Genomic DNA, 21,528 nt, shown 5'->3' with positions numbered 1-21,528 from the left:
CAGATGTTGAAATTCTGTGCCCACTTCTGATTTCTGAGGTGCATAGCGCAAGCTGATCCTGCCTTTGGTCCTGGTGTCCTAGGTTCTAACTGCATTTTTCCTGCTTATGGAAGACAAGTGCTGAAGTCCCCACATAGCCCTTTTACCCAGACAAAAATAGGTGGCCTACAGCAACTGTTCCTTTCTACACATTGCTGAGATACCAGACCAGTCCCACATGGCTCCCAAGAGCTTCCACCTTGGTTTGAAGCCTTCAGCAAGCACCACCTCTGCTGTGCAAGGAGAAAGAAATAAGCAGGTCCCCCCACAGGCCTCAGTAGGTGATGAAAGCTGTCTGGTTTGTGTTAAGAAAACTCCCCAGTCTTCTCATTTACGAGATTCTCTGGCAGTCACACTCCCAATGCCAGAGACCTTAACTCCTAGGACTGAAGCCCCTTCACAGCAAGTGGCTCCAGTGAGCTGAAGGTGGCCCCACATGATAGACCCCACTCACATGCTGTCAGACCAGGTTTCCTTCCCAGTTTGACCCCAGGTTTTCCATAACCGAGTCTCAGATGTCGAGTCCCAAAAAGCAATTTATTCAAGGCACAGTAATACAGAAATGTGTTATCCAAAAGCTTAGCATTTCACAGCCTCTTGTCTCAGGCTCCTGCCCAGAGCTCAATCTGCGTCTCAATTTGCAGCTTGCAAGCTGAGCTACCTGGACCAGATGTATTCCTCAACAGTTTGGAAAGCAGCAAATGAGGTAGAAATGTGCAGCACCCAGAGACAGCACGTTGTGTTACCAGGAACTGAGCATAGATCACCAGTCTGCAGGTACAGAGTATCATTTTAGTGTGGCATCCATAGGGAGATAAGGAAAGGGAGATGTGCATGGCATACTAGGAAGACATGCTGGCACATAGGACCAAAGGCCTTTATGCTAAAGGACTCCTGGCAACTGACTTCTGTTACGATCCAGTTACTAAAATTATTAGAGAGATGCCTCTGCTTGAATTAAGGTGCAAACGAGACCATATGCTGAAGTCAATAGTATGGATTTTATTTGACAGTGAATGTGAGGGAGAGAGAGAGAAAGAAATAGGAAAAGGGTGGGGGAGAGAAAGAGAGTGACAGAGAAGGCAGATTAAGTAGAAAATATCACCACTCCATGGATCCCAATGGTGTCCCATTGATCCTCTTCTTATGGTCTTCTTGGTGGCGAGGGTCCTGCAAAACTGAGTTCAATGGATTAATATACCTTTGGGCCAGGTGGGAATGCGCAGGTACCTCCCCTGGGAGTGGGGGGCAAGTTTGACACTGTCTCCTGCAACAGACTCTGTATCTGTTGCGTCAGTTTGCGTAACGTGCAGTCCTCTGGTGCAAGGCCTCAGGAATGAGTCTGGGGACCACTTTCGGGGTCTAATGGTTTATGACACCTCCTCAGCTCCCTCCCATATGAATGTCCCATGTGGGTGTGGACTTCCCAAGGTGTGGGGGAGTTTACAAATGAGCCAGTTTGTGTAAGGGAGGATGGGTGTTAACTCTCTGGCTAGAGGTTATGCCACACGCCCAGAACTCTCCTCCTCTCCCCTTGGTTGGGGTGGAGTGTATGCAAACCTGGCCTCAGGAAATGAGTCTGTGGGCTATGGCCTCCCCATCCAAAACCCAGCCAGAGCTGATTTTCAGGACAGCTGCTGGGTTTGTCTTTCTTTGTAGATACATTCTTCTCCCTCAGCTTTGTTCACTTCTGCCTAGACATGAGATAATTGGATAATAGTGTCACCTTTATCTTATCTTGCGTTCCCTTTAGATGGCTTAATTCACAGTCCAAAGTTCCAGTCAAGAAGAATATTCAGGGAGGGGTGGGCTTCGGTGGTGGCAGCTCCCTTATACAGTTTTGCCATAATGGACAAAAAGTCCTTCATAGCAACGTTTAAGCCATTAACCATAACATTTCAGTCTGTCACAACTTCTGATTTGCTTGCAGCAGGCAACCTATTTTGGGTGGAAAATTTAGCTATAAACTATAAAGCCTCAAAGTTTCTGAGCATCTGTAGTTCTGCCTGGAAAATCTAGATGAGTAGTATTATGTGCTGCTGAGATCCCCAGTATGGACACAAAGTATCTCCAGTGTCCATGCAAAATCCAACATATTGGGTGTACCATGTATATTTTTTTCAGAACTACACTTCCAACCAGCAGACAAGGCACTTGGTCCATTGCATCTGTCACATGTACAGCTGACAGGTAGTGGATCTAGCAAAGAGTAGTCACATCCCTGTGATTTCTAGTCAACTTTTCCTACTTTATGTAATTTCAAGGTAAAAAATACAAGAGGATTCTGCCAATGTTGTGTCACAGAATTTACTACAATGTTTGAACTTCTTTTCAAGAAAGATCTTAAAAGTTTAATAATGAAGGATTTTAAATAGATAGTTGTAACCAGTACTCTCTACTTCCTTTATCATGTAAACCAAGTAGAAGAATTCACTGCATGCAGTAAAACTATACAGGAGGACCATGCCAGATAATTTACCACTTGGATGTTCTCGCAATACTGAGAAGAGGCACTAAGAATGATACTTCAGAAATTACACATTAAAAAATCTTGGATGTCATGGTAACAGAATGAAGAACCAAAGCCCCTCTCAGAGTTATTTTCATAATCAAAAGAAAATGTACCTCTAAATTAGCAATGAGTGGCAACAGTGCTGCTTTCCAATATCTGACATATCAGAGAGAAAAAGAAAAGAAGACCTAAAAAAGTGGTATTGCAGAATTGAAGAAATATGCACAGAACACTCAGAAAATATGGTAAAGAAGGATAAAGTTTGAGAAGGGAGATAAAAATACGACATCTCATTTTTACCCTGAACTAGGTGTTGACTCACCCAGATTTCTACACAATGTCCATGCGACTATATGAAACAGAAGCTTTTTGTGTCCTGTAGTACACTTGTCTGGAAAAACTCCTATTTATTTCTTTTCAGCACTCTGAATACTATGCAGTGATAACCCAGTAGATGAGTTCAAATGGTGTGTCTGGGTTTGTCTTATACTAAAGGAAAAATCCAAAAGAGCAGGTGAAAATTGAACAGAAAAGCAAAAATTAGCATATTCTGTGTCAAATTCCTTTACTGACAATTTATGTAACAGAAACTCATAATTCTGCAGAGTGTGTGTGCGTGTGTGTATGTGTGTATCTGTATAAAGAGGGAGGGAGTAAGAGAGAGAGAGAGAAGTAAAATAGGAAAATGTTTGGTTATATCAGATAGCCAAAGTTAAATGACTCCACTATGACTAACCGCAAGTGACAGCTGGCAGCCCAGTTAAATAGGATTTCTTAAGGGTCAACACTGAGGCTGGCTCTGTTTAACATCATCACCAATGACCTGGAAAAGGGGACAGAAGGACCCTGAGCAAGTTGACATATGACATGAAACCGCAGGGAGCACATGATATGCAAAGGCATGCCTGTCATTCAAATTGACCTTGGAAAGCAGGAGGAATGGTCCACTAGGGGCCTTATAATATATACAGGGAGAGGCTGATCTAACTGCATTTATCCAGCCAAGAGAAGAGAAGACTAAATCTGATTGCTGTCATCAACTATCTAAGTTGGTTTATAGAGAAGAATGAGCCAAGCCATTCTCTGAGATGCACAAGAAGCAACAGACTCAAACTGAAACAACAGAAATTCTGACTGGAGACAATAAAAGATTCTTCACTCTTAGAACAGTTAAGCAGGTTGGTCAGTGTCCTGCATAACCCAAAATGTTGCTATATTCTATATCTATCTGTGCTGTGTCATCTGTCCAAAATTGTTACTGTCTCTGTAAGAGCTGGTGTCCAGAAACAGAACCACAGTGGTGTCTTAGTTTAGAGACAAATTTAGGAGAACACACTCTGGAATGAGTCATCTCCTCTAAAAGAGTCCAAAGAATCCCTTTCCACCAGTATTAAAGGAATGCGACAGAGGTGTCTTTACAAACAAACTGTGGGCCTGCTGGTTGATAAAGCCGGATACTGACAGGTGAAAGAAGCAATGGGAGGAGCCATAAATTCCATAGGAATTCCACTAATTGACACAGACTGTTGCTCACCCAAGGCCGTGCTAAATTCCAGGAATTAGAGAAAAAGAACAGAGACACAAAGAAAAAGAACAGGGTGGATGCACATTAGGAGGGGATCTGTATTAGGCAATTCAGGAAGTCTGTACCTCTCAAGTGCCTCAGCCAATGGGGAAAGAGAGAGGGAAATGCAGCTGGGAAATTAGGATAAAAAGGAGGCTGCATCTTCTAGCAATTTGAGAGACCCTATGGGAAATGCCCCCTTGTAGGTTTCGGGGTTCAGTCGGGAGAGTTGGGACGGACGGAGATCTCTATAGGCTGATCTTGGGACACAGGCGGTTTATTGCAAAGGGCGTGGGTATAGGGGCACTGCTCAGAGCTGCCAGACTCAGCTCGGAGCAGGCCCAAGAGAGCAAGAGAGTAAGCGGGTAAGAGAGAGAGAGAGAGAGAGCGAGTATGAGAGTGGAATGGAATGGAATAGAATGGAGTAGAATAGAATGGAATGGTGAAGTCCTGGTTACAATACAATAAATCATCTTCTGTACTGAATATTCTAATTGTCACTAACCAATCTAATACAAGATACAAATCCTATAGCATTTACATACAGCCTATTAGAGTTCTTATATTACCATAGAGTGTTACATCTTAACTTCTAAAAACTATTCTTTGGACCCCTTCTGCTGAGCTAGTAGGGTCTGCTCTGACCCTTGGACCTGCCTGCAAGCAGAGGGTATTGTTCAATCAAGAGGGGATTACCTTCAGTCGGCCATACCATTGTTTTCCAGTTGTTCAGTAACTAAGACTTGGTATTTCAAAAGTGGCTTTCATTTCGATGTTGCCTGTAGTTTTCATATTCCCAAAATCTTTTGTCAGGCAATCATATTTATAAGGCTTTCCTGTTTCATCTTCCCCAACACCCCCTGGCCTCTTCCTTTATTCAAATAAGGTTACAGGACTCCTCTGTCTCCTTTTTGGACATAAACCTCTGACATCGTGGATTAATTTTCCTGACAAATTGGGAATGAATACTGGTGGATGAAAGTGAAAAAACAAAAAACCAAACAGTTTATTAACAAACAATGCCCAGAAGGCATGGAAAATAAAGTAAATAAATGCTAGGTATTAAACTGTCAGACCTTACCCCTACTTCCCTCCACACCCCTCATACACACCAGAACAAAAACCCATAATGCCAGGGAAAAAATACTGGCTCACGCCACGTGGTAAAAGAGTGCGCTGGATTCTCTCTCAGGAGAAGAAACCTGTTTGGAGCTTCATGCTGTAGTTCGGGCAAACAGATGAAAATCTGGTGACTCTCTGGCATTGATCCACTCTCCACAGCAGATGAAGCAGGTGGGCTAGAGCCTCTCAGTGTGCATTCTCTCCCCGGCTTGGCTTTCCCAGGGTCTGGGGCCAAAAATGGAGCAGCCCCTCTCTCCCACCGATCCTAACCAACCCCTCTCCTGCAGGTCCCGTTTTCTCTGGTCTCGTACTAAACAAGCTGTCCAGTTCACCTTGAAAAGTTGCTGAAGGATTGTTGCTGCAGCTTCTCTGAGGGCTAGGAAGGAAAAAAACTTCTTGCCTGGGCTAACAAAACCCAAGCTAGCCAAGCAAAAAGCCCCAAAAAATCCAGACCACACCACACCCCCAGACACCTCAGTAGTGAGGCTTTGAAAAAGCCCGCCAACGAGCCTAAGGCTCCCCCTGTCTCCTGGACCTTAAAGTTACAGAAACCATTTTGCATAAAGCAGAGGATCAGGGAATAGACTATCATCATAAATCACCCCAAGACAAGAGGTCAGCAGATGCCAAGGTCTTCTTAAGGTCAGGGGCACTCAGGCAGAAGCTCTATGGCCTTCCTCTTTCATTCTTGCAGGGAAGCTGGAATGGTGCAAGGCAGAAGCCATTTTTGTCTCTCTCTGGGCTCCTGAGGAGGTTTGTGAAAAGCAAGTTAGTGGGAATTGGCTTTCGCAGAGTATTATGTGGATTGATATTAAATATTATAATGTCGGCTTTGGGAAATGTTAAGATAATAGCATGTGTTAAAATTGATTAATGTTGTTGCAGTAGCCTGGTTGTGAGGCTGGCTTTCACAAGGGTTGTGTGATTCGTGTGCTGTAATGTTAGTTTTTTGAGTTTGCATTGGATGAGCTGTTGCTAGACAAACTTCTAAGATGTGACCATAAAAGGAGAATGATTTCATCCAATGAAGACCCCGACAACCACAGCGATGGAACTGCACTGGTGCCAAAAGGAGTGTCGTGGGGTGAGACTACGTAAAACTGAAAGTAAATATGCATAAGGCTGATGCAATTTCAGGGGTATAAAAGGCAGAACCACCATTTTGTGGGCGAGCCTCTGGCATTTGGCCACGCTCCCAGCACTGTCCCCTTTTGCTTTGCTGATTTTTATAGTTCTCAATAAAATTTTTATAATTAATTTCCACTCAGGATCTGAGTCATTTATAACAGGTTGCTTCAGGCAGGTCTGCGAGTAGCAACTGGGCCGCCATTCTTTGGTGCTTGACGGGTCCGCTCCTTCCCCCTCCTCCCCTTTGGGACAGCAACCCATGACAGCAGCACTGACACCGGCTGAGTGCAGCAGGTGGCAGGAGGAGGCAGCGAGCAGCTGCACTGACCTCACACACAGTGCCACAGTCACCGAAAGGAAGCAGGGGAGCTGACACCATAGGGCCGGAGGCTGCAGGCAATGCCAGCACACCTCATCTGCCACTAGAACTGCTTCATATGCTCCTACCTTCCCGTTTTTTGTTCCGGGGGAAGGTTTACCTGAGTAGGGTTTGTACACCATGTTTGTCTCTCAGAGTGCATGGCTGTCTGCAGAGAGCACCATCTTGGGGGGAAGGTTTGTCCACCATTTCTACCTTTGTCTCTCAGACCACAAGGTTGTTTTTGGAGGGTGCCATCTGGGGGGCAGAGGTTTCTCTGCCATTTTCTTGTCCCTGGGGAGTCCATGGGATTCAGCAACTTTGTATCTAGTGATTATCACGGTTATTTTTGCCTGTTGCTGCTTCATTTTTTAAACTTATTTTTTCACTTATATCTTCTTACATTTGTCTCTCCTATCGGTGAAAAGGGGAGTAGTTAAAACTAAAAAGGGAGATACCTCACTTTGGAGTGTCTGCCCTTTAAATTGTCTTAAGACAGCCAGAGAGATGGTAGGATCTACACCCTTGAAGATGTAAAAAAATCACCTGGACAGATCCTTGTGCAACCTTATCTAACTTGTAGTTAAATTCACTTTGAGCAGGTTGGACTATGGACGTTCAGAGGTCCCTTGCTACTTTTTTTCCTATGGTGCTGTAATATTTAAAATACCAAAATTATAATATGCTTGTCTGCTACTATGCTTGTCTAAATAAAATAGCTGCTTCAAGTCTATCTTAAATGAGTTGCTTCCTTGCCATTATTGCATCCCAGAGTACTATGGATAGGAAATAAGAAAAAGTGAAGCTTGTAATTCCATCCTGATCTGTTGTCCTTTTAGGGAAAAGAGGGGGATTCTATATGCCTGTGTTTCCATGCTAGAGGTGTAAAGTATTTCAGAGATCTTGTACATTAGACTGTCAAGAGAATTGACAAGAATCTGAAGTCGGCAAGAGCTGCTAAAACAAGAGATTCCACTGAAAGACTGCATAGAAGTTTTGCATAGGAAGTCACTCTGCATATAATTACACCTGAGATAAGTGGAAGTGGCACATCTTCATGAAGTAATATTGAAATAATAGAATTATAGAATCATTTAGGTTGAAAAAGACCTTTAGTACTGTATGGAAAATCATGCTATGAAAAGCCAGTGTCCATAAAGGAGACAGAGAAGTCCTGCAACTTTATTTGAATAAAGGGAGAGAGTCCACTGGAGCACATGCCCACAGGGTTTTCTCTGTCTTGGTTTTGGAGGGCACAGCCCCCTTTTATCCTGAACTCCTGGCCACATGTTGCCCTCTTCCTTTCCCCATTGGCTGAGGTACAGCCTTCCTGAACCGCCTACCACATATTCCCCCCTTGAACCTGTACAGAAACTCAAGCTTGTGCAGACCCACTTGTCTGTTTCAGGAGCCAAGCCGTCTGGGCTCTGTAATAAACCTGCTGCTCAAAGTCAGTAGAGACATTAAGACCCATTTCAAAGACGTTAACACCCATACCTTCACCCATCGAATTATTTGTAAAGACGCTATTACATCTTCCCTATCAGGATAATCATGTTCAACTGTTAACTTATCACTTCCAAGTTCCACCACTAAACCATATCCGTAAGTGGCAGATCCACATGGCCTTTAAATACCTCCAGGAATGGTGACTCAAGAACTTCCCTGGGCATCCTGTTCCAATGCTCGACAACCCTTTTCTGGTGAACTAATACCTAATCTAAACGTGCTAGATTTCTTTCATACTTACTATAGTTAATAAACTTTTCTGCTATAAAGCTGAGAGTGCCAAAGACCATGATGCTGTCATGTTGACAAGCTGTGAAGATGGTTAAGCATCTTCATTTTCTCTTCAGTCTCTCTAATTTCACCTATCACCAATACTGCCTTCAGTTACTGGTGGTGAAATTATGACACTTTTGAATGCTATGAATGACCACCTGAGTCTTTTTTTGTGCAGAAATTCTTTGGGAACATCAACACCTTTCTGTTCACCATTCATGAAAACCAGGAAGGACATTTTATGTTGTCTCTATAAGGAACAGTAAAGAAACCATATTTACGTGCTGCTGGCTATTTCAGTTCTGCTAAATAAACACAATAACACTGCAAGCATAATTTCATTCTTTTTAAATGGCCCCATTCAGTAATGAGGAGATTCACAGCTAAAGAAGTGGCTAATTTTCTGTTTTATCATCAACAAAAGAGACCAAAGTCTCTGTGACTTGGACTTCATGCCACACACATCTTAGCCCTGTATAAGTCAAACTCACAAGACTTTTTAAATTCCAGATTTATAACCCTCCTCTTTTAGGTCATGTTTGCCCTTTCCCATGCATCCCCGTGCATCTTCTCTGAACTCTGACGTGCTCATCACTTGAGATATAATGAAGCAGAATCTGTAATTCCATACCCTACAATCTCCTGCACTAAAAATGTATTTGAGTCACTTTGACTTGCTCATTCAGATGTATAGAAGCTGGACCCCCTTTTGAGGTACACTTGGAGGCCTTGTCTGGAAAGGTCCTCCAGGTCCTCGTTGTGAAACAGGGTTCACCAGCTACAGCAGACTCTGGGTGATGGTCCAGTGTTTAGGCAATTGAAAGTGTATTGTTCTAAGGCACTATCCTTTTGTCGTGTGATACTGATTACACATCTTACTTTGCTTTTTTGCTGGGTGTAGGTTTATTGTTTCATTACATGTATTTCCTTGCTTTTATGTTGCCTTCACGTTCATAGTGACAAACACACACATTATCATAAAAAACAAAAAGGGGGAATATGACCTATGACAGCTGGTGAGGGGTCAGTAGCTCTGACCGAGGAAGAGGTGACCAGTCCGGAGAGATGGTCCCAAAAGGAATCGCCTTCCCGAGGCCCTGTGTCTTCCCTCAGCTGCTAGCTAGGAGGGCCCGTGCAGAAGCTGTCAGCTCTTTAGTGATAATCAGCTCGTGATTTCAGCTCAGCTCTGCATGCAGTCTCCAGGCCAGACCAGAGAGAGACGAGAGGCTCGTGTAGCTGGTTCCACATGAAGCCACTTTATTGTTGGTCCGTACTGCGGCAAAGGGGAGGCTAGGGACAAGCGCTCTCCCTCGCAGGCGGATACAGGGGGTGGGTGTCAGAAGGTAAAGGCCAATGGGTTACAAAAGATCTGCATAGGGTCTCCCAGAGGATTCTGGGTCTGTCTTCTTCTCGACGTGACTGAAGAGTAGCTGCCTTCCCAGAGGGGGTCCTGCTGGGAGATTGAGCAATCTCCTTATCTCAGCAGACGTCCCTCCAGGGCAGTGGCTGGGCATACCCTACAATGACCTCTCAGTAATATCTAGATAATGCAATATTTACACTAAAGTTTTTGCAGGCAGATCATCAATTTTGATCCCCAGCAGAATGATACTGGTCTGAAGATTTGCATGTGGGTAACCAATTTCTAAAAGGTTTTATGTAAGAATCCACAACTGTATGTGCAATGGCAAGGCCTAGCTGATCTACTAACCTAGAGGAGAAGGTACATATGTGTTTTATTGCCAACAGGTCTAAAGTGGTTGCCTGCCTGACCTGACAAACATCAATCGCCTCTGAGAAATGAAGCCCAGCGAGAGGAAAAATGACCCAATCACCATCCAGCCCTCATGGCCAAGGCAGGAGCAGGAGTAGGACTGCCAGGAACATGGCTGTGAGGGCTTGCTGAGGCAACCTGCTAACTGCCTTGTGTCCTACTGCATCTACCATCATGTTATTGTGTTCCTGCTGACCTTCTTCAGTTGTTCCCTGTTCCATGCCTCCAGAGAGACATTCAGTAATGTCAAAGTCAGCACTTCCAGCTAATGGACTCTCTCCTGCCTAAACAGCACAGCCCGTGAGCTCCAGCCATATGAGCTTTGGAACAGTATCCATTTACTGCCAAGCGCAGGAGAAGAAGCAGTTCTCTCTCTGGGAACATTGCACACTATCATCTTTTTGTTTTCCTATGTTATAAATCTCTTTGTCGGTGGCATGTTTGTTCTTGGTGGTCTTTGTTAGTTGTGATCTGTATTCCATGTGTTTTGTCCTGTGGCCGGCAGTTGGCCAGTGGTGGTCTTAGTGGGGTGGTGGATTTATAGGGGCAGACTGTTTTAACATTAGAATACATGAGCCCTTTGCTTAAAAGCAAAAAAGGGGGAGATGTGGCATTTAAGTAAAAGCTTATAAAATTAAGGCCTTGTTGCCTTTGTAAAATTATGGCTCAGGCCAGGTACTTCAGATAGAGAAGGACTGTGAGAAAAGTCCGTGAGAAGAAAAACAATTCGTTTTTGCCCATGAGAATGTAGTATCAACAGAAGCAAGAAAGTTAAACAGTAGAAGGAGAAAACCAGCAACATATCTGCACCTATTATTTTTCTGAATGCTTGAATGCTTATGCTGTAGGTAGCCAATGGTAGTATATTGAAGTTAATAATAGCCAATGAGTCTATCGTGTAGTTTAGCAGCCAATGAATCTGTAACACAAATGACAACATACAAAAGGTGTATAAAAGAGGCTGCTTTGTTTAATAAACGGCTTTTTGGCCCTTGAAAGAGGCACTGTCTGTGTGTGTTGTGACCACCCCGACAGTGACACATAGGGGTAAGAATCAGGCAGAAGGCCAACAAGGCAGACATCCTGATGGAAGTCTGTTACAGACTACCCAACCAGGATGAAGAGGTGGATGAAGTGTTCTATAAAAGGCTTGCTGATGTTTCATGATCCCTAGACCTTGTTCTTGTGAGAGACTTTAACTTGCCAAATATCTGTTGGAAACTCAACACAGCAGAGAGAAGGCTTTCTAGGAGTTTCCTGGAGTGTGTGAAAGAAAACTTCCTGACACAGCTGGTAAGCAAGCCTGTCAGGGCTGGTGCCCCTCTAGACCCGCTGTTTACAAACAGAGAAGGGCTGGTGGGAAATGTGGTGGTTGGAGGCTGTCTTGGGCACAGTGACCACAAAATTATATGATTTTTAAATTCTTGGTGAAGTAAGGAAGTGGGTAAGCAAAACCTCTACCTTAGAATTCCACAGGGTGGACTTTGGCCTGTTCAGGACACTGGTTCAGAGAGCCACGTGGGAAACAATCCTTAACAACAAAGGGGTCCAGGGAGGCTGGATGTATTTTAAGAAGGAAATCTTAAAGGACCAGGAGCAAGCTGTCCTTATATGCCAAAAGACAAGCTGACAGGAAAAAAAAAAAGGGCCTGGCTGAACACAGTTTTCACAGGAACTCAGGGAAAAAAAGTTTATGACCTTTGGAAGAAAGGGCAGGCAACTCAGGAAGAGTAAAAAGATGTAATTAGATTATGTAGAGAGAAAATTAGAAAGGTGAAAGTTCAGCTAGAATTCAGTCGGGCCACTGCTGTGAAAGATAATAAAAAATGTTTTTTATGAATACATCAAAAACAAAAGGAAGGCCAAGGAAGATCTCTATCTTTCATTGAACATGGGGGTGAACATTGTAACCAAGAACGAGGTAAAGGCTGAGGTACTTAAGGCCTTCTTTGCTTCAGTCTTTAACAGTAAGACCAGTTATCCTCAAGGCAACCAGCCCCCTGAGCTGGTAGACAGGAACGGGGAGCAGAATAGCCCCCCTGTAATCTGTTGCTGTTGAGGCAGTAACGACACATACAGACACACCAACTGCTCTGGGCAAAAGCTTATCTTTAATACAATGTTGCCTCCTTTATACAGTTTCTTAGCTGTTTACATAGTTTTAAAGCACAACAAACTCGATTCAACCAATCACCATACACGACTATTTGAACACATGATAGTCACGCAGCATGTTTTTCTACCTCTACTTCAGCTATCCCTCTTTCCCACCATCCTTCTCTAGCCGAAGTAACAGGCCTGAGCCATGATTTTACAAGGGCAACAAGGCCTTCATTTTCTAAGGTTTTACCTATATGTCACATAATCCAGGAGGAAGCAGTTAGTGATCTGCTGAGCCATGTACACACTCACAAGTCTATGAGTTTGGATGGAATTCATGAAAGGGTACTGATGGAGCTGGCAAAAAAGCTTGCAAAGCTGCTCTCTATCATTTATACTTGGACCTGATTAACCAGGGAGATCCCAGATGACTGGAGGCTGGCCAACGGCCCATCCACGAGAAGTGTCAGGAGGATCCAGGAAACTACAGGCCTGTCAGCCTGACCTTGGTGTCCAGGAAGGTTATGGAACAGATCACCTTCAGTACAATCACACGGCACATACAGGACAACCAAGGGCTCAGGCCCAGCCAGTATGAGTTTAGGAAAGGCAGGTCATGCTTGACCAAACTCATATCTTTTTATGACCCGGTAGCTCACCTAGTGGATGGGGGAAAGGCTGTGGATGTGTCTACCTGGACTTCAGCAAAGCCTTTGACACTGTTTCCCTCAGCATTCTCCTGGAGAAGCTGGCAGCCCACAACTTGGACAGGTGCACTCTTTGCTGGGTTAAGAACTGGCTGGATGGCTGGGCCAAGAGAGATGTGGTGAGTGGTGCTACATCCAGTTGGTGGCTGGTCACTAGTGGGCTTCCCTGAGGCTTAGTATTGGGCCCAGCCCTGTTTAGTATCTTTATTGATGAGTGAATAAAGTGCACCCTCAGTAAGTTTATGGACAACACTAAGTTGGACAGGAGTGTATGATCTGCTGGAGAGTAGAAAGGCTCTGCAGAGAGATTTGGACAGGCTGGATTAATGGGCCAAGGCCGACTGTATGAGGTTCAGCAAGGCAAAGTACCAGGTCCTGCACTTGGGTCACAGCAACCCCATGGAGCTCTACAGGCTGGGGGAAGTAGTGGCTGGAAACCTGCCTAGGAGAAAAGGATGGGGAGGTGCTGGTCAACAGGTAGCTGAACATGCATTCATCAGTGTGACCAGGTGGTCAAGAAGACCAATGGCATTCTGACCTGCATCAGCAATAGTGTGAACAGCAGGACTAGAGAAGTGATCGCCATCCTGTACTTGGCACTGGTGAGGCTGTACCTTGTGTACTGTGTCCAGTTCTGAGCACCTCAATTCAGGAAAGACATTGAGGTGTTGGAGTGTGTCAGAGAAGAGCAACAAAGATGGCGAAGGGTTTAGAGCACTAGTCCATGGAGGAGCAGCTGAGGGAGCTGGGTTGTTTAGCCTGGAGAAAGGGTCAGGGGGACCTTTATTGCTCTCTACAACTGCCTGAAAGGAGGTTGTAGCAAGGTGGGGGTCAGCCTCTTTTCTAGGCAACTAGCGACAGGACAAGAGGACAAAGTCTCAAGCTGTGCCAGGGGAGGATTAGATTTGACATAGGAAGAATTTCTTCATGGAAACAGTTGTTAAGGATTAGAATGGGCTGCCCAGGGAGACAGTAGTGTCACTGTCCTTGGAGGTGTTCAAGAAATGACTGGAAGTGGCACTTAATGCCGTGGCTTAGTTGACAAGGTGGAGATCAGTAAAAATTGGACTTGATCTTGGAGGTCTTTTCCGACTTAAATGATTCTATGATTCTGTGAAGCCTAAACAACTAGAAAATTCGGACATCTTTAACGTTAAAACAAAATTTTGGTAACATTTTCACTTTAAGCATGAATAGTTACAAGAAACATTGAATTCTTCTGAAAACATCTTATCTATTAATTAATTAATCTTATCTATTAATTTCTTTCCGATACAGCGTGGTTTCTTTTTGCAGAACCTTGTCCTTAAGTAACTCACCTAATATAGTGCCTTGTTACCTGACCTGACTACAACCCCAAATTCTCAAATCTAAAACGGGTAGTACTCAGGTCCATTCCCTCAGAAGGGCACTTCACATGGGAAACTTACTAAACACAGAGGTAAATTCATTCCAGTGACACTGACACTTAAACTCTACTGCTATTCTAAAGGGTATTTTATTATACTGTTGTAAGGTTCTCAATGTAGAAAGATTGAGAAAGCCTGAAATACTGTGTTTCATCAGAGCACTTACACAGGAGTTACAAGTTTCAATGTTGTTAGGATTCAGTTTTAAGGTTCTTAGAAATGCCTCTGCCCAAATTAGAGGTGCAAACTAGACCATATGCCAGTGACAACAGTAAGGGTTTTATTTGATGATAAATATAAGAGAGAGAGAGAGAGAGAGAGGAAGAAAGAAAGAAGTAGAAAATAAGTGGGGGAGGGACAGAAAGAGTGACAGGGACAGAATAAGGAAAATATCACCACTCCGTGGATCCCAACGATGTTCCATTGATCCTCTCCAGCTGGTCTTCTTGGTGGTGAAGGTTCCCCCAAAAAGCATAGAATCCTGTTGGGTGGAGTCGCGGGAGACAAGCACTCACGGCATTGTGGTCAGCAAGTCTCGTTTATTGTAATAATCTACACATACTTATAGTGCTACTAATTAGCTCATACACATTGCAAAAGCTGAGCTCCTTATTGGTGGGAGCTATTCTATGAGATCTGCAAACATAGGGGTCTTATTTTCCTCTTCCATATGGTTTCTTTCTGCTTACTTATCTGGACTCACATCCTGCTATCCGCACAACCTCCCACTCAAGGATTCAGTGTCCTTGCCAAGTCTGCATCTTTACTAAGCCTGCTATGTCATCATGACCTTTGCTTTTTAGCCATTCTTCAGAAAGACTCTCAACAGAATCCGATGGGTTTATATACCCTTGAGCCAGGTAGCAATGTCTAGGCATGTCCCTCTGGGGGAGGGGGGGCAGTCTCTCACAACAGACTCTGGATCTGTTGCATCACATGCAGTCCTGTGGTGCAAAGCCTCTCACGTGAAAGTCCCATGGATGTGGCCTGTGGGGTTGGGGGTTCCACAGCTGGGCTGGTTTGTGTAACAGAGGATGGGTGTTCAGTGCCTCTAACCAGAGGTTATGCCACGTACTTGAAACCTCCTCCCTCCCCCCACCTCAACTGGGGGGGGTGTCTGTGTAAACCTGGCTTCTGTGAGCTGTGCTGTCCCCCCACCCCAAACTCAGCTGGGGATGATTGAACAATGGGTTTCCCTTTATCTAGTCAGCAGTTTGACTTTCAGTTCAAAGTCCCAGTCTTCAGAGAGGCTTCTTTGGTTGGAGCTTCTTTATAATGAGCAAAACTTTATGTTTGAGTCATGAAACTATTTTCAGCCTCTGACAAATGTCTTCATCAAGGTCCAGGTAACCATGCAGCTGTAGCCATTATTGTTCATCAGAAGGAAGATTTAATATGGTCTGCAGAATTAGAAATGAATATTGATTCCCCTGTGTCCTGGGGTGATGTTATGAGACTGCTTTATTCCTTAACCGTCTGCTTAATGCCTCTCTTGGTTTGAAAGACAGGTGTCTGCTAAGGAAGGCAGGAGCCTCCCTTGGAATGGCAGATGCGACCCCCCTTCTCTCTGAGTTATTATAATTTTGAAATCAAGGGGCTTTTAGGCAAAGATGTGGGAAATAGGAATAACAGTTCTTTACTATTATATATCTATATGTGTATAACAAGTCAAACAAACAACAATAACTATGGCAGTAACAGCAAACAATCACAAACCCAGTCCCAGCCTTCTCGGCTGTCAGGCCCTTTCCCCTCGGGTGCAGTTCCGCTCGCAGCCAGCAGGGGCGCTGGCGGCTCCCGGTGAGCAGGGCAGGTGCGATGGTTCCCCCGCGGCTGCAGGGGGCGCTCCGGAGCGAGCTCGGGGAGCACGCGGCACCGGTGCCCTGGGATCCCGGGAAGGGATGGAACAAAGGCTTCACAAACTCCTGGGCAGCCGATCCCGGTGTCCGGCCGGACCCTCAGGAACAGCAGGCTGGAACGGCAGGCTGGAGCGGCAGGCTGGAACAGCAGGCTGGAACGGCAGGGATGAGCACAAATCCCGATGGCAGACGAGATGTATCCAAACTGCGGAGCTGTGGTGGGAATCCCCTGGAGGTCTGGGCAGGCAGAGTGAGCTTAGCTACAACGCAGCGAAGGCTCAAAGCAACGGCAGGGGCAGGGCGGCCACGGCGCGGCTCCCAGCGGGGCAGGGAAGGCAGGTTTGAGATCCCAGAGTTTCTCTGGCAGAAGGAAAAGCAGCTGAAGAAGCAGCCTCCCTCTCCGTCCAAACACCGGGAACTGACTGTCCACACACCCAGGTGAAACAAAAGAGTAGCCAGGTGCACCCCACCCCCAACGGCTAGGTCTTTTGTTTTTCTTTAATACCCAGCAATTTGTCCCCCTACCAACACGTATAGGGAAAATTCCTTTAACGGAAAAAAACCCAGGAAATCTTCTAAAACCCCAACAATGCCCAAGGATGCTGTGCCTTTAAGATGGACCCGGGGGGTGGGGCCGTGGGATGCAGGGTTCGGGTCGGTTCAATGGCTCAGCCCAACTGCTCGGGGCTCTGGGGCTTGGCAGGGCTCGGGAGGGAGTGCGCCGGGACTGATGTGCTGTTTTTTGGGTTTCTTTTGTGTTCTGGCTAGCAGGAGAAAGGTTCTGTGTTTTTTTTTTTTTTCTTTTCTTGTTCTTTTTCCCTTCTCTTGCCTCACTGCCTCCCTTCCCTCCTCGCCAGTGCGGGGAGCCTGCTGGTGGCCCCGGCGGGCCCGTGGGGTGGCCTCGGCTGGTCCGAGCCCGAGTGTCTGTTCCCTCTCTGGGAATTTGTTGTATTTTGAGGGGTTTTTTTTCCCCTGTTCTACCCTGTTTTGTTTGTGTGCTAATAAACAGTTTGGTTTTTTTCACTTTCACTAGCTCTGACTCACTTGTCTTACTGGTGGAGGAAAAGGGGAGGCCCTTTTCCCTTTGGCAGAGACACTCATTCCAGAGTGTTTCCTCGTGAAGTTTTGCCTCCAAAACCGAGACATAAATTTGGTGCCCAACTTGTGTGACACGTGAAAGTGGAAAAAAAAAACCAAACCAACATTTTGCTTTGAATCACTTTGTATTGAACTACAGCAATAAGACCATGCTATTTGATTTAATAATTCTTCTGTGGAACCTAGCCATAAGTACACGTCCACAGCTATAGGCAGTCGGATCCCTGGCTTACACTTTTTATAAGTCAGGGATAAGAATCAGGACTGCCATTTTGATATGCCTGGTGTTAGTGATTTCTCGAAGTTTGGCTGAAGTAATGGAAACCGTTGAGAATGTGTATGTTATGTTGTTTTTCCATTCTGGCCTTGGTAGTTTTCTTTTGGAATGTATTAGTAATGACACACAGTTTGTTAGGGGAAAAGCAGGGGATGATAATTCCCAGCCCTTCATCTCCTTCTTCCCCTTCAGATCTGGCACATCACCTTTTGAAAGTGTCCAGTTTCCCCTGGATGTCAAAGATACCTTCTTGTTATGTTATCTAGCAGGGTTCCTCTATGTAGTCTCCAGCTTGTCTAAAATAAGGGCTGAGATTTCCAGAGGGGTTGCCCAGACACCTGCCCCAGTTGTGGAAAATCCTAAGTGGTGTGGGGTATGGGAGGACATAGGCCAGACCCTGAAGCAGTTTTCTGACCCAGTAGCCTGGAACTTTGCCCCTGAATAAATTCAGAATCCAGCTGAGGTGGGGAAGTATGTGAAGGAAAACTGCAATAACAACGCTGATGAAAAGAAAAAGCTCATTGCCATGTGCTGGGTCCTGGCTAATGCTTACCACATGCTGCTGGATACTGTAGGGCAGAAGATACAGCCAGAGGAGCAGGAGAATAAGCCAGCATACACCCCAATACTCCAGCTGCAGCTAAAGCAGATGGGGAGCCTAAACCAATAACAATTGCCCCTGTCCAGAGAGAGAAACACAAAGCCAAATCCATTTGCTCAGTGGATGATGATGGGCAGCCAGGACCTTCACAGCCAGCAGAGGAATTGGAACCTGAAATCGTTACTGAGTCCCTGTCCATAGAAAGCCTTCGTTCCCTGAGGAAGGATTACACCCGACGGCCTGATGAAACTATATTAAGTTGGATGGTCTGAATCTGGGATGCTGCAGGTGATGGTACAATTCTGGATGGCACTGAAGCAAGGCATTTGGGATCCCTGTTACGTGATTTAAGTATTGACCAAGGAATGACAAGGGGCCCTGAAGCTCTTAGTCTCTGGACACGGCTCTTAAGAAGTGTGAAGGAAAGATACCTGTGCCAGGAAGATCTCCAACTGCAGCTAAACCCCTGGAAAACCATGGAACAAGGGATTCAATGCCTGAGAGAACTGGCAATGATAGAGATCATATTCTCAGATGACCAAGCAATTAGGAGCCCTGACATGGTAAAATGTACACCAGTGATGTGGCTGAAACTTGCATGACACACACCACCAGAGTATGCCCCTGCTTTAGCAGTGATGACATGGAATGACGGGGATGAGACAGTGAGTACTATGGGGAGGAGGCTCCGGGAGTATGCAGACACTGTGCACAGCCCAACACAAGCAAGAATTGCAGCTGTGGAAAAGAGTCTGTCGGAGACCATACAGAAGATGGAAGATAGGATGGACAAGACTCATCAGAAACTCAGGAAGGAGCTGAAAGAGGGCCTTCTCCAAATCTTGTCAGTACAGACCAGACGCTCTGTTATTAGAAGCAGATGTCCCCCAGCTAGGGAGAGAGGGTACACCCCAAGAGCTGAACTGTGGGTCTTCCTGTGTGACAGTGGGGAAGACATGAGGAGGTGGGATGGAAAACCAACTTCTGTCCTGGCAGCACAGGTGCGTGAATTGAAGGATGGTAATGCTGAGAGAGGGAGTTCCACCAGAAGGGAAGTAGCTCGAGTTTTGAATGATAACCAGGACTAGAGGGGCCCTGCCTCTAGCCAGGGAGAGGCCAGGGAAAATTATGTCTTTTGGACAGTGTGGTTCCGATGGCCTGGCACATCAGAACTACAGAAGTATGAAGCCTTGGTTGACACGGGCGCACAGTGCAGCTTGATTCCCACAAGACACGTGGGGGCAGAACTGTTTTCTATTTCTGGAGTAACAGGGGGATCGCAGCAGTTGACACTGCTTGAAGCCGATATGAGCCTACTTGGAAAACAGTGGAAGAAACATCCTATTGTGACTAGCCCAGAGGCCCCGTGTATTCTGGGCATAGACTTCCTCCGGAGCAGGTATTTCAAAGACCCAAAGGGACTCAGGTGGGCCTCTGGAATAGCTGCTATGGAGGCAGAGGGCATTCGGCAATTGAACACCTTGCCTGGGCTGACCAAAAATCCTTCTGCAGTTGGGCTTCTGAAGGTAGGAGAGCAGCGAGTGCCAATTGCCACCTTGACAGTGCATCGCTGGCAGTAGCAGACAAATAGAGATGCTGTGATTCCCATCCACACAATGATTCGTGAGCTAGAGAGCCAAGTCAGCAAGACCCACTCACCCTTCAATAGCCCCATTTGGCCTGTACGCAAGTCAGAAGGGGAATGGAGATTGACAGTGGACTACTGTGGCTTGAATGAAGTAACTCCACTGCTAAGCACTGCTGTGCCAGACATGTTGGAGCTCCAATACAAGCTGGAGTCCAAAGCAGCAAAGTGGTACACCACCACTGACATCGCAAATGTGTTTTTCTCCATTCCTCTGGCACCAGAGTGCAGGCCTCAGTTTGCTTTCACCTGGAGGGGCATGCAGTACATCTGGAACTGACTGTCCCAGGGATGGAAGCACAGTCCCACCATTTGTCATGGACTAATCCAGATTGCACTGGAAAAGGGTGAGGCTCCAGAACATCTCCAGTACATTGATGACATCATTGTGTGGGGGAACACATCAACGGAGGTATTTGGGAAAGGAGAGAAAATCATCCAGATTCTCCTGGAAGCCAGCTTTGGCATCAAAAAGAACAAAGTCAAGGGACCTGCCCGAGAGATGCAATTCCTGGGAGTAAAGTGGCAAGATGGACGATGTCAGATTCCCACTGAGGTCATCAATAAAATCACAGCAATATCTCTACTGACCAACAAAAAAGAAACACAAGCTTTCCTAGGCGCCATAGGCTTTTGGAGAATGCACATTCCCAAGTACAGCCAGATTGTGAGCCCTCTCTACCTGGTTATCCGCAAGAAGAATGATTTCCATTGGGGCCCTGAAGAGCAACAAGCCTTCACCCAGATCAAGCAGGAAATTGCTCATGCGGTAGCCCTTGGCCCAGTCAGGACAGGACCAGAGGTGAAAAATGTGCTGTACTCTGCAGCCGGGAGCCATGGTCTGTCCTGGAGCCTCTGGCAGAAGGTGCCTGGTGAGACTCGGGGTTGGCCACTGGGATTCTGGAGCTGAAGCTACAGAGGGTCTGAAGCCAACTACACTCCCACAGAGAAGGAAATCCTGGCAGCCTATGAAGGAATCCAAGCTGCCTCAGAGGTCATTGGCACTGAAGCACAACTCCTCCTGGCACCCTGACTACCGGTGCTGGGGTGGATGTTTAAAGGAAAGGTTCCCTCTACCCACCATGCCACTGATGCTACATGGAGCAAGTGGATTGCCCTCATCACGCAGTGCGCCCATATTGGAAACCCGAATCGCCCTGGGATCTTAGAAATAATCATGAATTGGCCTGAAGGTGAAAGCTTTGGTCTCACTGATGAAGAGGAACAAGAACAAGTGACAGTGCTGAGGAAGCTCCACCATACAACCAATTGCCATCAGAAGACACACGCTACACTCTTTTCACTGACAGTTCTTATTGCATCATAGGGATGAACTGGAATTGGAAAGCAGCCATATGGAGCCCCACATGACAGGTTGCAGAAGCCACGGAGGGAGAAGGTGGATCAAGCCAACTTGCTGAACTCTAAGCCATCCAGTTGGCTCTAGACATTGCTGAGAGAGAAGTGGCCAAAGCTCTACTTTTACACTGATTTGTGGATGGTAGCCAATGCTCTGTGGGGGTGGCTGGAAAGCTGGAAAAAGGCCAGTTGGC

This window comes from Corvus cornix, chromosome 2, assembly GCF_000738735.6.
Source record: "Corvus cornix cornix isolate S_Up_H32 chromosome 2, ASM73873v5, whole genome shotgun sequence".
In the NCBI taxonomy this organism is placed as follows: domain Eukaryota; kingdom Metazoa; phylum Chordata; class Aves; order Passeriformes; family Corvidae; genus Corvus; species Corvus cornix.
The sequence above is the reverse complement of the archived record's forward strand: the minus strand, read 5'-3'. Positions refer to the sequence as shown.